This window comes from Larus michahellis, chromosome 8, assembly GCF_964199755.1.
Source record: "Larus michahellis chromosome 8, bLarMic1.1, whole genome shotgun sequence".
Lineage (NCBI taxonomy): Eukaryota > Metazoa > Chordata > Aves > Charadriiformes > Laridae > Larus > Larus michahellis.
Window position 1 is genome coordinate 4,893,252 of NC_133903.1, and position 13,076 is coordinate 4,906,327.

Genomic DNA, 13,076 nt, shown 5'->3' on the forward strand with positions numbered 1-13,076 from the left:
CGGGCACTGCATTGAGGGCTCTGCGTGTGGGGCCCTGTCGCAGGGCTGAGGGGTTTTCCTGGTTTGTCTTGCTCCAGCAGGTCTCCTCAGCGGCCGGGACCCTCTTCAAGGGACATCAGGCGACTCATGCCTGGTGTCCTCCAGTGCCCCAGGGCAGGCCAGCGCCTTGCAGTGTCCCCGCCGTACGTTTCATGTTGTTGGGTGCAAGCGTTTGCCAGGGCTGCAGATGGTGAGAAAATAAAAGAGAAAGAAAAATTCACAAATCTTCGTCGGCGTTGTCACAAGACTTCAGCAGCAGCCTTTTGGGGGCTGCTGGTGTCCCACAAATGCACCTTTTCTACTGTGTTCGGAAGAAGTTGCAACTCTTAACACTGTAAATGTGCATTCACAGATAGGATATGCTGCAACGTACGTTTTAATTTGTGATCATATATTGTAACGTAAGAAGTGAGGGCTTCTCGGACCTCTTCCAGGGGTCACCTGCCCTCTCCTGCAGTCTTCCTGGGTGGCTTCAAGGCGAGAGGAGGAATGTTAGACTGCATTTTTCACAGGGGTTGGGTGACAGATGAGTAACGTATAGTGTGGTCCCATTTCAGCGCCCACTCAGGACTTTTCCCGGTGGGAATATGCTGCATTTTACTACAGCAACTCTGCAAGGATGTCAAAGGCAAAAGAAGAGGCTGGTCCTCAATACCTGGTAGAAGCAAACCTGCATAACCAGAGTGGTGGAGGAGGTAATGTGCAGATAAAGACAACTTTTGCCTTCCTGCAACAGGAAAGAGCCACCTTAGATTTATTTCGTGTTCCCACGTGTCTTTCTGGAGGATTTAGTGCACACCGGCCCGAGAAGGACCATCCTAGGCAGGTAAAACGCCGTGGTGGGACAAGGGTGGGCTATGGGGAAGAGGACCCAGCAGGTGTCACTCGCACTCAGCAGAATGCAGCTGCTGGAAAGATGCTCTCCATTAGCCCGACCTCTAGAGGTTTTAAATCTTATCATTCAGGTTCATAAAATAGTGTCAGGTTTTGTTGACGTTTATTGTGCCGAATGTGGAAAGCAAAGTGATACAGCAGTAAACAGGGAGCAGCCATCTACCGCTGTTTCGGACAGGTCAGCCTGGACCCCAGATTTCCTAGACATTAAATTGCCATCCCACAGAGGACTGTTAGGATGGATCAGAGACGCTGAAGACTAAATTAAGGACGCTGAAGGGGGACACGGGGCTCCTACATAAACCCTAGTCTCTGCAGCTTTTACTTCTCTTAGGTCGCCGAGTCTTATTCCACGTGGCTCCCTCCTGCCACTGCAGGATTCTTGCATTATAACCTGTAGGGTTTGTGTTACCTGGTATTATATGAGTTGAGGCATGTGACTTCTGTTGTCTCAAGAGATACGCTACTCTGTAACGCATTTTTTTCAGAGGCTGCTCTACTTGTCTAGCTTCACCTACTATTTTACTGAAATTAATTTATTTACATTGAATAGTGCTGTCCCATAACACAAAAATAAAAGCAGAAGGAATAGATTACCACCTATTTCTTTCTTTTACTTATTAACAGAAAGTAGGATTAGGAAAGGATAGTGTGCCTGATCACTTGAAGAAAGGACTCCAAATTTAGTCCTTGCTAAATGGGTTAAAAATCCCTTTATTAAATTAGTCTTTATTTTATTATTGGACTTTACCGGTAACTGTCATTTTATTGCTGAAGCGTCCCCTGATGAACTACTATGTGGCCTTTTACAGTACTTGCATAAAAGCATGCTTCAAACTTGCTTCCCTCATTCTTGCAAGGCAACCTATTCTTTTAAGTAGGATTACTCATGCAAGGCAGATTAATTCACCTGCAGGAAAAACAGCCAATGGCGGGTGTCTTGTTTTAAGGAGTTCCCTGCAGAGCAGAAGAACAAATAAAGTTGCTCAAACCGCTAATAGCAAGGTCTGGGGGAATTTGGTTTGTTATGGTAGGAATGGAAGTCGATAACAAGGATCCATCTCCAATGCAATTAGAGACAGCAGTGGCCCAAATGGTGGGCTGAACTGCACGTGCTGGTAGAGCAAGAGAGGAGCAGAGCTGTTGTCTTTATGCCATCTTAATCCGGAACCAAGCAGGAAGAGCTAAATGGTACAGATGTGCAGGAGGTTTTGCAGCACACATTTCCTCCCTTTGACCCACGGTGCTGGCCAAAATTCAGGGTCCTGTTGGTTGATCCAGATGGGAGGGCGAGTGATGAAGAAAGGTATTTTTGATGTATTTCTGTTTGCTTACAAGAATGCTCACAGTCTTCCTTTCCTGAACACAGAAGAAAACACGCAGTTGAGAGCCAGTTTCCTTGCTTGTAGCTCCAAACCTGCTCCAGGCAGCAATGTGACCCCAAATCCCTGTTTCTGTATTCAGTCCAGGTTTTATATCAATGATTGTTCAGGCTGTTTGAAGTTTCCGTTCCCTGCCTGTTTCAATATGCTCTCTGTCTCCTCCTCCATCTGAACTGTATTGTCCATCCACACATAACCTTCTTTCCTTTTAATATCCTACCCGAAACTGTCCTCCCAGAGCCTTCAGGTACTCGAGCAATCTTGCATTGTGGGTGGAAATAGACTTAATGTCTCCTTCAGCTGCCCTAAATAAAGGAGCGCAGTTAAACCTACCAGTTTCAAGAAGGTTTAACCCAACCTACAAAAATAAAAGCCTAATGGAGTGTTGCCCTGAGGTTTTCATCTTACTGAAGACCCCTCTAGAAAATGCTGTGAAGTTTATAAGTAATGGCATGGAAATAATAGGGAGCACATAATTCAAAATACCCAGAGTATTTTGCAAAAGACGTCAATAGATACGAAAGAGGTTTCCTTTTTCCGGTAGCAATAGTGACACATAATATTGCAGCTTTCAGGCCAAAGATTCGGTTGTGGCCTGAAAAGTTAAGTAACACCCTTCATTAAAGTTGCTGAAAAGAAGAAGTAAGAAGCATAACACAACCTCCCTCAGACTGTAAGATTTCAGAGGATGGGATCATTTTTTCGGTTCTGTGTGCCACCCTTTGAAAACTCAGGGTCTCACCTGGGACTGGTGCTCAGGGATACTATAGCAATACGCAGACACGGTGTCCATAGGTGTGTAAAGTAGCACAGAGTGGCCTTCAAGAAGGTCAAGAGACGAGGATTTACCTAACTGATCCTGCGTCCACTGAAACTGATGACAAAGCATCCAGTGCTTTTAATAAAGGATCAAACCTACACAAGTGGACAGATACAGTTCTGAAACATGCGGTTTGGCATCGGATGCTTCTTGGCTCCTAAATAATTATTTCAATTTGATGTTTTCCCACCAGCACAGGTAAAGTGGCCGCAGCCATTAAGGAGAAAGAGAAATCAGGGGCTACCAGCATTTCCAGAAGGTCAATGGAGAGACGCGTGTTTTATCAACCGGTAATTTAGAGAAAAGTTGTGGTCCCAGGTAGCTTGATCCAATCCGCTGTTTTTTAATTGTATGAACGCTTTGATGTGGTGAGAGCAGTGCAGCTGCTCAGCGGAGGTCTCAACCTCATTCATCTAAAAATGTGCTTGCACTGGAATAGGATGAGAAAGGGGTGTGGAGTTTGGAATCTCTTCCATGTCCAGACTTCCTCAGGAAAATGGTGAATTGCCTTGCATAGATAATAATACCTAGGGATTGACCCAGCAAAAGCAGTTGAGAGAATTAACCTATGATTGTAAGCGGATTGCGTGCTCTGTGTTATTACAGAGCCATTTTCCTTAGTCAACCTCAAAACACTTTACAAAGGAGATCGCTTACCAATGATTAGTAGTTTAGCATGTGCACAGTTCTTTTCTCCTTCACAGCACTTGAGGATCGATGTATCTTTATGCTCCTCTGATAAAATGTGTAAGTTAATGTTATGATTATCTTTTCAAGTGGTAAAATTTGAGCCCTGTGTTTAGGACTGGGGAGGGGGAATTCCTCCCTTCTTTTGTCCCATCCTGCTGGCCTTTGCTTGTATCTAGCATCAGTTGCAAAAGTACCTTATTTTGTAGGTCTTTGATCAGCCTGCTGGTTAGCTAAATATATACCTGTGGGGGGATAATTACATGCTATCAGTAGTAAAGTGTAGTAAAATAATTTACATTAATTAAAACACTTGCAAAACCACAGCAGGATTTTTCACTAAGATGAGCCTGCTGCAGCAACAGCTGTATCTGAGACTGCCTGCTTCCTATAGACAAACATGAAAATAAAACCAGGGACCAGTGAAAAACAGTTTCTTCATGCCAAAAAGAGGAAAGACATATACCCACTGGGCAAACCATGGTGGTGTCAATCTAGAAGGGCAGGGCTGAACACATCATCCATCTGTGCAAGCAGGTCTGCATTCATGAGCGTGGGGAAGGTTGGTGTGATGAATCCCATCTTATCAATGTGTCTGTTTGGCTAAGTGTGAGCGGCCTAGCAGGAGGGTTGTACAAATGGGCCTCATATTATTGGGGGAGGATTCGGAGACTAATTAAATAGTGTGACAGAGGCTTAAAAAAAATCACCTTGTTACCATTTTTGAATCCACTGTCAGTTTCTCCAGCACAATCCTTGTACTTTTTCTCTCTCCCCACATTTATGTCTGATGAAGATACTCAGCACTTTCATACCATGCGTGGAAATTGTCTACCTGACCTTCCCAGCTGAAGCAGTCGATGGCTATTCTTCCTCTGCTACCTTATATCTTGGAAGAAGCTCAGTTGCTTCTTTTTTCAGACTTAGTTGAGTCTTTTTTCAGACCAAAGGCATTGGTGGGTTTGGGACATTATCAATTCCACAGCCCCATGGAGATGACCACTGATGGTGCTTTCCACAGATCTCAGAACACAGCCAGTCTCCAGTTCAACCCAATAAGACTCCCCATTAAGTGCTTCTGGAGCGGCTTGTGTCCCAGGGTTTCTCTTTCTTCCTGATGGCTGCAGTCGCTTAACTTCTGATAGTGAGAAGACATCAGATTGAAGTAAGTGCTTAGGAGCCAAGAGGCACTACTGTTTCATTTAGACCTCATTCTTATTTCTTTACCAGTGGGTGAGCTAAGCAGCTTCTTAGAAGACACAAAGGAATCAGGAGGTTTGTAGGGCTGCAATGGGAGAGCCACAGCTCAGGCCGCCCCCCAGCAAATTGTCTCTCACTACATTATGTAGCCCAGGCCTTCCAGTTTGGTAATTGCACACCCGGAGAGTTAGACCGTGCCTCTTTCTCCAGTCAATAGATGCAGTCACCGGTACAGGATTCACGGCTGTGTTTGATCCGTTGCTGAGTGAGTTGGTGAGATACCCGCTCCTCCATCTGTTCTCCCTTTCCTCAGTGCTTCTCCGTGGTGCCGCATGGATGCACGTGTGTTTCTTTGTGTGATTCTCTCCCCACACCTATCTCTGTCTTTTTGTTGTCGTACTTCACACACAAACGAGCGATGCTTTGCACGCCCTCCCCAACTTGCACCAGACCAAATTCTAGCTTTCTCCAAGGTAGTGGAAGTGGCATAACAGATCTGTATAATCAGGCTTGCCTAGTGGCCATGTTATCCTATACGCTCGGCAAGAAAGGAGCTTAAAGCCAGGGTGAGAAAGAGATTCCTCTCTAAAGATCAGCTAAGAGTCGGGTGGGATTTCAGCCATGCGACTCTGACATTCAAGCAGGGCACATGGGCACCCCTCTTCCCTCTCCTGCTCAGCAGCAAGAACCGGGAGGGACTGCAGGGGACTGGGACAGGGCAGCCAAGCTGCAGCAGGGAGTACTCGAATGTATTTCATTTCAGGGTGACCTTTAACAGGTGTGGATTTACTGATGGGGAGGGGAGAGGGAAGTAAACGAGGGATTAAGGGGACTTTACCCTCCCTCCACTTTAAGCACCAGCTTGCACAGCATTCCAGTACTGTGAGACGCAATTTGTGGCTGCGTGGCTTTCTATCTTCTGCCTCCCTCGTTTCAGGACAGGGTTGTGGCTGCTCCTGGTCTTTAGCTGTGCTGGGGATTCAATAGATGGAAGATTGTACTGCCAGGTGTCTCAGATATAAACCTGGGATGTGGGAGAAAAATCATCCTCTTATCTGCAGGAGTTGGGATTTAACCCATAGTGGAAGTGCGCAGTTCAGGCAAACACAAGGTGTGTGGAATATTCCCTGGGTGACTTTGCCTGAAGATCTCTTCTTGTCCTAGTGCTGCTGCGTGCTGTTGAACAGCTGCTTTCCTCTAACCCAGTGTCTGCTGCAGTTCGGTGATGGATTAAGGCAACACTCCATTTTCCTTATCCCTCTCCGGGGGGAGTTGTAAAGTTTAATTAATTACATTTTGTAAAACATGATGAGATTCTTGGATGATAAATGCTACACAAATGTAGAGTATTTTTTAATGAGCACTGTATGACGGCTGCAACAAAATGCTTGTTTAATCAAACCGATCTGAGCTGCAAAAAATCCTCACCCTGCTGCTATCAAAGAGAAATGTTGCCAAGCACTCTGTCTTTCATGGGCTATTTGATTTGAGAGTCCCAAGGCGTTTTTCAAAACTTTAACAAAATGAAAAGGCAAAGAGTATATGTATATATCTGTATTTTACAGATCTTTCCCTGTATGCATGCAGTTTAGATTATATAACAATACTAGTTAGCAACAGGGAAGGGAAAGATCAGTGAACAGCGTGGCTGGATGTCACGGCTGTGTGGCGGGGGTATGGATACCTGCTCTAGTTTTGCCTGGCCATGTCAGGCACCAGAGTTCTGACCCCACATATTTTGTGTTTTACAAGTTTCCCCACAGCTGTGGGTATGTGAAATCAGCCTGGCTGCAGCTTCTCTCCTATTCCCTCCTAAGCAAACGAGGTTAAAATGAAGTCTGGGAATGTCTGTCTTAGTTGTACACTGCAATGTGAGCTTACCCACAGAACTAAAGGTAGTTTCCGTAATGAAAATTGCAGCCTGCTGTAATTGCAAGCAGAGCGCCATTTCTTTTGCTGGGATTTGGTCAGGAAAAAAGAGAGCAATTTCTTGAGCTAAAAGAACTGCCTTGGGCTACTCAGTGGCTAGAACTTCAGCTTTACTCTTCCTCCGGAAAACTGCTTTTACTGTTATTGGAATGCTGAAGCGTCAGAGCACCTGTGAATAGAGGAGAGATATGACTTGAAGAGGCACTTAAAGCAGAGCTTGGAAGAAGCAGTCTATAGATTTCCATCCAATGATGACACAGCCCAGTCTACCCAGCCTTTGGGATCCAAGGATGCTCTCAGCAGAGGCTGGTACGGTTTCTATTGTGGGATTGAAATGGTGTCAGCAATCAGTCAGAGCCCCCTGTACTTCATCTGCACTACCATTTCCTTAAAACTGCTGCTTTGCACAATTTGCCTTTTCTGGACCTTTTATAATCTCTGTTTCTTTTGGTGAGCTGCAGTTTTCCTTAAGGGGAGAAGACGAGGGGGAGAATGGCCTCTGTGCAGATAGTGTCTGGCTGTGCCGGGAAGGAAAAAGAAGACAGAAGAAATGAGCTGTTGAACCCATGGCGATACGAGAGGGATGAGTGAGACATTTTAGGGAATAACCAAGCAATCAGCCAATCTCACAAGCAATTTGTCTTTCCTCATTATAAGGCAACACCATAGTGGGAGAAATGTAGGGCCATTCTTCAGAAGATTTATTGCCCTGTAGCATCTGCGTGAGAAAACTCTAAGTGCTGAGTAGAGCAGGAAATTGGAAGTAGATTGCACAACCTGCAATTCAACAAAGTTCTTGGACCTTCTGTGGAAAGGCAGTGCTGGAGTTTCAGAGCTGGCTCTAGCTTTTAAGGCTTTCTCAGTCTTGGGAGAAGAACCAGTGTAGAGCTGATGGAGGCTTTGTCATTTGTCATAATAAGAGCATCCTGGAGCGCCGCTTTAACCAATACAGAGGAAAATACCTTCCAGTGCTGTGATGGATCTAACCGTGCCTAAGACTGGCCAACCAAATGCTACTGGAGTTTACAGGACCTGTGACAAGAGAGGGGTGCCTGTGTTTCCTGCCTGTGAACATATCTCTTCACAGCCCTCTGTATGTACAGCATTTTCTCAGAAACCAGCCTCAGGGACAATTATACATTAATAGCTACTTCTTTCAGAAGCAGCCAGCCCTGCTCCTGAGAAACAGCTATTTTCAGGCAGTCTTGTTCCTGAGGAACTGCTATTTTTAGTGAGTTCTATTTCTGAGGAAAAAAAAAAAAAAGAAGCAGCCATTTCTGTATCCCTCCACCATGGCCCAGACCCACTGGCTGTGGTTGACTTGCATTTTGCAATAAACATTTCCTCTTTGCATCTCAGTAGCCTGAAGAAAGTGGTTCTCCAGCCATTACAGAAAGCAGCAATCTGAGCTGGGGCTAATTATGCAGGGAGGACTTGTGGGAGGCAAAGCCGCACTCACATACTATAGATTCCATTAGAACGAGTAGGGAGATGTAATGGGGCTCTCCTGGGAGATGCAGGACTTTTAGATACCTAATTTGGAAGTCCGTTCTGGTATCCATTTTCAACATCCCAAGAGTAATGATTAATCCTGTACTCCAGGTTTCTCTGAATCAGTTTGTAGCTGTAGTAAATATGGGCTGAACATGATAACGTCATTGATGCTATGGGTAAATGACTTGAGGCAAGAGAAGCTCAGGTTTTGTGGCCATTAACTCACTGTGAACAGTCATCTGGCAGCAATTTCGACTCAGGAATCTGCAGCTGAGATAAAAAAGGCTCTGTCAGAGCTGAGGAATGTGGTGTTTTGCAATATAAGTATCTAATATGCTGAAGGCCCCATAAACGCACCCCAGCAATGCTGTGTTCTCATTCCTGCAGCATCCCAACAGCATGGACCTGGAGATCTTCCGTATGTTCTTGCGGCCATGGCCTTTCAAGGGGCATTTGGTAGATGCAACCACATGAAAATTCCAGTAATACCTTTTTGTTATTCACAGATTTAATGCAAATGCTGGTGTCCTGACACAAGGGTGAAGTGATCCTCACCATGCTGAAGCTGTCCTGAATTTCAGCAGAGCCTGTGCAAAGTTCATCTCAGGTGTGTTATGATCTATTCCCTGCAGCAGCTTCTGCCTCTGATAGGTGTGTGGCTGACAGCAACAGCTTTGGATAACAGTGGCATCAGCAAAGAATATACACTGGAACCATGTCTTGGCAGGTTTGTATATACGAGTAGGTCTTTCCTTGGCAGGGTGTTGCTATCTGGATTCAACAGAATCAGCAGCTTTAATCTTTGAACAGGGTCATGGCAGTACTGAAAAAAAGCCGCCCATCCTTGCTCTGGCACCATTTGCTTAGGGGCTGCTCTCTAAAGACTCTGGTGTGTGTGTGGTCTGAAGGTCACTTTCTCGGAGAGAGGCTTTTCTTTCCTGTCGAAGTGAGAAGGGGAGGCTGTTAGCAGTTCAGCGTGGTAAGCAGTTTCCCTTTGCTCTTGTGCAGGCAATACTGATGAACTTGGTCTCTAAGTGAAGATTATTTATCTTGTTTTTAACCCTCTGCAAGAGAGGAACTTGGTTGTGTTTGTCCTGCAAAACCAGACACTTCCCCCCACCCCTCTTTTTAAAAAATATTCCTCATATCCTCCTATCTCCAGGAAAAGTCATTATCTCTGGACAGTTTCTTGAAACCCAATTGCCTTTGTATTCTGGTCATAAGCAGAGCATTGTTCAAAGTGCGAGTGAGTCGTGGCTGCTTTTATCACACCGAGAGCCCATTATTGGCACTTTTCCCTTTTTACTGCTTCACTAGAGAAAGGCAGGCGAAAAAATGGGACAGAAATCTAGGAAATGAAGGGTAATTTACAGTTCACAAAGGGGCAGTAAAAATTAATTAGCTGTCTGAGGATCTATTCCGACCTGGGCCATGGAGTTTGTGCCAGCTCTTTGCATTGCTTAAACTGTCTGTGCTGGGCTAGGCTGCTGAGATCAGGCTTGTGCTGTGAAATTAAGGCTCTTTGCAGAGGTAGAAGTCCTTTGGGGCATGCAAAATGTGTATGCACACCTAATTTGGTGTGCCAAAGAGACATGATGGTGCATATAACTCAAGTCATTACATGCTCAACTGGCTACTTTATGACGTTCACTATTAGTTGTCACAGTAACTGCTCATGTAAATTACGGATGCAGTTATCCACATAATTTAACACTGAGTTCCTTTGAACATCCAGGCCTGATTCCTCCTCCTTTTCCATGTCGGTGTCTGCATGAATGAAACATGCTTTACATACCATATCCATATGGTCCAATTCCAAAAGGGGACAGAGCCCCAGGGGACCGGAGAGGTGACCAGACACTGGCCCCGCTTTGCTATGGACCAGTTTGGTCCTGCTGTGGGATGCAGGGACTGAGCAGCTCCAGCATCTTGCCAATCATGTTGCCAGCCCTCCAGTCAAGCCTGAGATCCCCACCTGGAGAAAGAACTTCACAAATCAGAAATGTCCTAAATTGGATCCTTTTTTGGTGCATAATTTTCAAAACTGTAATTTCCATTTGAGAACTATTTGTCCTGATCCTGAGCGTCAGCTGAACTCATTTTTTTTCCCTGTAGTTTAATTTAGGCAGCAGATGCCATCAGAATGTTAATGCCTTCTTAATTCTCACCTACATGCTTTTATTCTTATTAATTTGTTATCTGGGGCTTTAATATTCTATTTTTTTCCTACTTTGATCAGTTGAAATAATTTGATGGCAGCATTTCAACAGGGCTTGCAATGGGGAAGTGTGTAATGGTGCATCACCAATGTATGTTGCTGTGTATCCTGCAGCGTGCTCAGCTGTTGTGCTGTGAGAGCGTGAATCATGTGATGTTTTTAGGTGATTATAGATGAGGCCTTGCTTATCCCTGCTGTGAATAACTAGAGAGGGAACAAGCTTTAAGGACCGGTTCCCTGGTTCGGGATTTTGCCTGGTACAATCTAAGGGTTGCCGGTCCAGGAGTGTGACCCTAGCCCGTGGAAATGCATCTGAGCTTGCATTCAAGGTGCTTGGACAGCTGCCCAGCCACAGCGGATGCTTTCAGTCAGCGCCCTTAAACCCTTGGTACGAGGAGGCGATGGAGGTGTACCCACAGGACTCCCTGTTCTCCGCTCAGGGATGGTGCTTCCTAAAGGAGAGCCATGGGGAGTGGGGCAGGGAACTTTCCCAGCTGGGATGCAGTGCTGGAGGATGTTGCCTCCCATGACCAGAGGGCAGCAGGAGCTCTTTGCGGGGAGGTGGGGATGGATGGGTTCATTGCTGCTCCCCAGCCGATACCAGATCTGACTGTTGCTTGGGTAGAGGGAAGCAGCAGGTTTGGCTTCCAAGCCAGGTGTAGTGAATGCTACCTAGGAAAGGACATCTCAAGCTGGCTAGAAGTAACAAAAATAAAGTTAAGGAGTGCCAGAGAAAATGAAAGGTTTTACTAATTTAAGCAAAACACTTCTGCTTAAAGGAAGAGGAAGAAAAATGCCCAAGCCCCAGACAGTTCCTGTCAGTGTGGTTTGCTCCCTCCTGGCAGCAGAGAGAGGGGAAGCCTCGCAAAACCTTGCTGACCACTTGGTACAACTTCGACAAGCAAAGAAGCCCTTTTGCCCAGGAGACCATGGGAATGACCTGAATCCACCTGGAGGAGGTAAATAAATAGAGGGAGAGGGGAACTATTTGACTCTTTACATTGTGACAAAACTCCGCTCTTAGTGCGCTTACAGGTAGGTTTCGGGTAGGCAGCTGGAAGGTTATTTTATCACAACTGAAAGATACATGATGAGATTTTCTAGAGGGATTCTTCCGCATTGTGAGATAAAAGACGGAAGAGAAAGGGATGAATCAACATTTTACTTTGCTGCTTCTCAAGCCCAGTTTCTACAGTGGGTTCCAACATGTGCATACTTAGTGCTCTAAATTGGCTTTACCTACCCTTAAACTCTTCAGTTTCTCCTAGTAAATCTAAGACTCTGGGCTTGCAAATACACCTTCTCCTAATGCCACTGGCTCAATTTTGGGAGGCACTAATTCAGGAATAAGGGTGTGATTCTCTGTGTTCTTGTTATTGCTTGTTATTTAGGGGATGAAATATGTGTCTTGGGTTGTCCCCCAGACTTCCTGGGAAAAGCATGGGACCGGGTTCCATTTTACCCCTCCAATACTATTTGCAGATACCAGAGGGTCAGAGCAAACATCTCTTTTCATTGGATCCTATCTACAGGATGAGGGATGTGGAAAATTGCAGTCACATGGTTGGCTTTTTGCAAAGAAGTTTTTGAAAGTGAGTTTGTGTTTAAGTAAGCAATAGCCTGCTTTTGCACTCCCAAATGTCTGGGTAAAGTCCCAACCCAGATGTGCCCTTTATAGACTGTTATGAATAACTGGCTAGTCTGTGTGGGTTTTTGCACAGGATCTGTGCTCTGAGCCAGGCAAACGCTAGCCAGTACTGTGCGCTCAGAAGTGCTGATTGTGTTCGTTGGAGCACAGTGACTCCAGATCAGAGCTTGCTCGTGTCCAGGCAGCCTGAAGGGTGACTGAAATGGTAACGAGCTTGTGAAAGAAAATCTCTGCATTCAGACCAAAGACTGCATGAGGCAGGGGCCTGATTAACAGCTGCATCCAGCAGTTTGGTGGGAAAAATCTGAGTAGGGTGAAACTGTGGCTTTTATTTGGGCAGATGTAGTCCATCTGCTGATGGGATCAGGGATGGGACAGCATCCTCTGGAAAGCTAGGATTAAGATACACAAGCAGTGCATGCAAATTAGGCGTCAGATTATGCACATGCAAACCATGACAGTCTTCTGGTATTTTGGTTGGCTTCCAGGTTCGGATTTGGAGCACTTTATTTCTGGTGCATGAAGGCAGCAGCTGATATGCCATGTCTCAAAAGATGCTTCTGCCCCTGACGTCCGGATTCCAGCATGACCCGGTGCGATGGCAGCCACACAGCGCAGGCTGTCCCCCCTCCCTCCGTACTTCCCTCCACAGGAAACTGGATCCTTCTGCAAACTAGTCCCAGCTTGGACAGAGATGCCAGAGGAAAAAGTTTCAGAGGCCAGGTCCTTCCACAGGCTGTGCCCTGTCCATCACCTTTGAAACTC